The sequence below is a fragment of the Aquarana catesbeiana genome, linkage group LG13 (genome assembly GCF_042186555.1).
Source record: "Aquarana catesbeiana isolate 2022-GZ linkage group LG13, ASM4218655v1, whole genome shotgun sequence".
In the NCBI taxonomy this organism is placed as follows: domain Eukaryota; kingdom Metazoa; phylum Chordata; class Amphibia; order Anura; family Ranidae; genus Aquarana; species Aquarana catesbeiana.
Genome location: NC_133336.1, coordinates 21,002,813 through 21,008,254, shown reverse-complemented (window position 1 = coordinate 21,008,254; position 5,442 = coordinate 21,002,813).

Genomic DNA, 5,442 nt, shown 5'->3' with positions numbered 1-5,442 from the left:
TGAGTAAGCACTTGGTGTAAGTGCGAAACGCGTCAGAAATTTTTGTACCACCCCACAGTCGTGTTTTGTGTACCCCATGATCCTGTATTTTGAATAAAAAGATGGATTCATCCATTCCGGTGTGCGGTTGTCCAGGTCTTCTTGTTCTCTTCTACTTGCATCAGCATTTAGCTAGCACCTGGGGCTCTTCTCTTCCTGGAGGTAATGAGACACAAGCACTCTGGTTTAAGCCCCTCTTTGAGTGGAGGATCCCACATCAACTCAGGCTTTTACCCTGGAGAGACAGGAGAGGCTCTTTACAGGCGCTATGCAGGCGCTATTTTTAGCGCTGTATCGCCTGTAAAGCGGCTCAGTGTGAAAGGGGTCTTGCTAAAAGCACCTCACATAGCCAGGGCTGGACTGGGATAAAAATTTGGCCCTGGACTTCATCCAGACCGGCCCACTTTATTTGTGCAAACAAGCACAAAAACAGTATATAAACTATACGCAATTGTGCAAAAAAACATAAGTAGCATAACATAAGGAGTCCTCACTAACCTCTTGTACTATTTCACTTATTCTCCTCTGTATTTTTCTCATCTTTCTCACATCACTGTGTGAAGTTGAGGGTGAACCAAGAAAGCCATTACTTTGACAGGCTGTCACTGAAACCAGCCCACTGAGCCATCGGCCCACCGGGAAACTCCCCGTAGTCCCAATGGCCAGTACAGGCCTGCACATAGCACACCAAAACACTGGCTAGGCACACATTTAACCCTTTGATCGACCTAGATATTTAAAACGTAACACCACTTTTGTTGAGAGAAAAAAAAAATTCCCCTCTTGGTGATCTCTGTACATTGCAAGGATTATAACAACCTTTGTTGCGGATTTCTACCTTTTGTTATTCTGAAGAAATCCCTGTGTGTTTCTCTGTGCCCCTGTGCTGAGTGGGTCTAATGGGAGGGCTTTCAGAAATTATCAGTCAGCTGTGGCAGCTGCAGGGCACTAATGAGGAAAGCTGCTGGGCCTGCATCCCTTAAGATGTGTTCCTATTGGGAGTATCTCACCAAAAATGACATTTTTGTTGCAGGGGATGCCTGAAATCTGACTTGTATCTTAGTGCAGACTTCTGGGGAAAATTGGTGAGCCAATCACACAAGCAGGAAATTATGTTTTTGGGGAGTGGCCAGTACACATTCTGTGTACAGAACACCTCCAGGCAGCCATATTGCATTTTCAGAAAATTACAGAGGCTGCCGATTGAAAAGGAAAGGTCATTTTTAATAACATTCAATCACAATATGACTTGCGTCGCAACTGTACACGCTGTATTATTTTTTTGATATTTTTTTCCCCCCACAAAAGTGGAGTTACCCTTTAACCCAGGGGTCTCAAATTAGTGGCCCTCCAGCTGTTGCAGAACCACAAGTCCCATCATGCCTCTGCCCGAGGGAGTCATGCTTGTAACTGTCAGCCTTGCAATGCCTCATGGGACTTGTAGTTTCGTAACAGCTGGAGGGCCACCAGTTTGAGACCCCTGCTTTAACCCCTTCCCAGCCAGTGTCATTAGTACAGTGACAGTGCATATTTTTTATAGCACTGATCGCTGTATTAGTGTCACTGGTCCCCACAAAGTGTCAAGAGTGTCAGTTAGGTGTCCGATTGTCTGCCGCAATATCGCAGTCCCGCTATAAGTCGCTGATCGCCGCCATTACTAGTATAAAGAAAAAAAGTCCAGTATATATCCCATAGTTTGTAGACGCTATAATTTTTGCACAAACCAATCAAAATACGCTTATTGGGATTTTTTTCTACCAAAAATATGTAGCAGAATACATATTGGCCTAAATTTATAAAGAAAGTTGATATTTTTTTATTGGATATGTTTTATTGCAGAAAGTAAAAAATATTGCTTTTCTTTTCTTTTTTTTTAATTGTCGGCCTTGTTTTGTTTACAGGGCAAAAAAAAAATGAAAAAAACGCAGAGGTGATTAAATACCACCAAAAGAAAGCTCTATTCGTTGCGGGGAAAAAAATGATATAAATTTTATTTGGGTTGCATGACCGTGCTATTGTCAGTAGTAACGCAGTGCCGGATCACAAAAAATGCCCTGGTCATAAAGGGGGGGGGGGGGGTAAATCTTCCAGAGGTCAAGTGGTTAAATTTATTTTTTTCTCATCGTTTTCCATCCTTTGTTTCATCTCAGTGCTGATGATCTCCTGCAACCTCTTTTCAGCCCCTTGCTGTCTACATGCACTCCATCAATGGCTGCATGGCATTCCTCGAAGTGGGTTTCCTGGTGATGACAACGCCTGACTGATGTGCATTGAATCTTCCAGTTGTTGTCTCTCTCAGAGGCCGGTCTGGAAGGCTGGATTCACACCTATGCATGTTGCTTTTGAGCGTTTTTGGAGGTTTTTTTTTCATGCTTGGCACGTTTTTGAGCAGCGTTTTTGTAGCGTTTTTGCGGCGTTTTTGCCGCGTTTTTGCCGCGATTTGCGGTTTGCGTTTTTTTTTTTTTTTTCATTTTTTTTACAGTCTTAAAAAAAAATTACAAAAAAAAAAAAAAAACGGCAAAAACGCACCAAAAACGCACCAAAAACGCTGCAAAAAACGCTGCAAAAACGGTGCACTTGCGTTTTTGATGCTTGTCCATTGAAATCCATTACATGCAAAACGCTGCTTTTTGCATGAAAAAAAGTCCCCGACCCTTTCCAAAAACGCAGAGATACAAAAAAGCATTGATGTGAACATGTTCCATAGGAACCCATGTTAAAAAATTCCCGTGCATGTCTGCAAAATGCAAAATGCATCAAAAAACGCGCTAGTGTGAATGGAGCCTTAGGCTGGATTCACACCTATGGCATTTTTATTGCATTTTGCAGATTTGCACTACAGAACGTGCTCCATAGGAAACCATGCTAAATGGACTGTAGTGCAAATCTGCAAAATGCAAAAAGCACTAAAAATGCCATAGATGTGAATCAGGTCTAATAGGGAGATCATCCAGAGTGCAAATTCAGCACCTGACACCATCACAAACTATGTGTCTCGGGTTGAGTAGCTGGTAAATACAGCCCCGGGTATATGCAGCCTAAGCAGCCCAGGGAAATACATGTTCCCTCGGCCAGCATGTGAGCGGTTTATGTACATTTTAGCTGGTGGGGATCACTCTCTGTGACATTGCTGGCAGTGAACATTGAGCAGCGTGACGAGACGACTTCCTTTGCCAATGCCAAACACCTGTTGCTTCTTTTTTTCACATTAATTAGGACAGCCAGGTGCACCTGTGAGAAGCCTGGGGGCCGCCCCGAGGGGACCGTCACTGCATCCACAGCAGATGATACAGACCCAAAACCCAGCGAGTGGCCAGATAAGAGCAGAACATTCACCAAACCGGTGCATGGGGCAAATGTATGATATAATGTTATTATAGGGAAGAAAAAATCAGCAAATATGTCTTATAAATGGATAAAAAAAGGAGATTATTTGGTGTGATTTTTATATATGCAGCTAGGGGTCAGAACAGAATAGGCAAAGGAGATACTTCTTCTCCTAATCCTCACCTGACCTACTTCATAGGTACCGAGCACTCCACTCCTGATCCTAGAGGTCAGAGGGCCCAGCCCCCACCCTTCACCTGACCCACTTCATAGGTACAGAACACTCCGCTCCTGATCCTAGAGGTCAGAGGTCCCAGACCCCGCCCCTCACCTGACCCACTTCATAGGTACAGAACACTCCGCTCCTGATCCTAGAGGTCAGAGGTCCCGGACCCCGCCCTTCACCTGACCAACTTCATAGGTACAGAACACTCCGCTCCTGATCCTAGAGGTCAGAGGTCCCAGACCCCGCCCCTCACCTGACCCACTTCATAGGTACAGAACACTCCGCTCCTGATCCTAGAGGTCAGAGGTCCCGGACCCCGCCCTTCACCTGACCAACTTCATAGGTACAGAACACTCCGCTCCTGATCCTAGAGGTCAGAGGTCCCGGACCCCGCCCTTCACCTGACCAACTTCATAGGTACAGAACACTCCGCTCCTGATCCTAGAGGTCCCAGACCCCGCCCTTCACCTGACCCACTCCATAGATACAGAACACTCCGCTCCTGGTCCTAGAGGTCAGAGGTCCCGGACCCCGCCCCTCACCTGACCCACTCCATAGGTAAAGAACACTCCGCTCCTGGTCCTAGAGGTCAGAGGTCCCAGACCCCGCCCTTCACCTGACCCACTCCACAGATACAGAACACTCCGCTCCTGGTCCTAGAGGTCAGAGGGCCCGGACCCCGCCCTTCACCTGACCAACTTCATAGGTACAGAACACTCCGCTCCTGATCCTAGAGGTCAGAGGTCCCGGACCCCGCCCTTCACCTGACCAACTTCATAGGTACAGAACACTCCGCTCCTGATCCTAGAGGTCAGAGGTCCCGGACCCCGCCCTTCACCTGACCAACTTCATAGGTACAGAACACTCCGCTCCTGATCCTAGAGGTCAGAGGTCCGGACCCCGCCCTTCACCTGACCCACTCCACAGATACAGAACACTCCGCTCCTGGTCCTAGAGGTCAGAGGGCCCGGACCCCGCCCTTCACCTGACCCACTCCACAGATACAGAACACTCCGCTCCTGATTCTAGAGGTCAGAGGTCCGGACCCCGCCCTTCACCTGACCCACTCCATAGGTACAGAACACTCCACTCCTGATCCTAGAGGTCGGAGGGCCCGGCCCCCGCCCTTCACCTGACCCACTCCATAGGTACAGAACACTCCGCTCCTGATCCTAGAGGTCGGAGGGCCCGGACCCCGCCCCTCACCTGACCCACTCCATAGGTACAGAACACTCCGCTCCTGATCCTAGAGGTCAGAGGTCCCAGACCCCGCCCCTCACCTGACCCACTCCAAAGGTAAAGAACACTCCGCTCCTGGTCCTAGAGGTCAGAGGTCCCGGACCCCGCCCTTCACCTGACCCACTCCGATTGGTACAGAACACTCCTGATCCTATACATCAAAGGGCCTAGACCACTCACATTACATGAACCACTCATAATAGGTACAGAACACTTTGCTCCTCCCACCTGACATCCAACCAATGGCTGAGCTCAGGTGTGCATGTTTTGCGCAGTAGTATGCATTGATCACTCACCTAATGACATGCCTTTTTGTGTATTGATTTCCAAGTTCTTGTCTGACAGAAAAAAGAATCCCCAATGCCTGATGGTCATTTGTTATACCGATTTAATGCACAGTAAGGCTACGTTTCCACTAGTGAGACTTGTCATGCGACTTGGGACTGCAAACCCCGTGACTTCCAATGAGTACCATTCATATCTGTGCAACTTCAAAGTATTCCCTGCACTACTTTGGTCCCACTTTAATGCGACTTGAGGTCCACAGACCTCAAGAATACACAGGCATTTCTTCAAGTCGCACTAAAATCGTTGCAACAAAAATTGCCGCA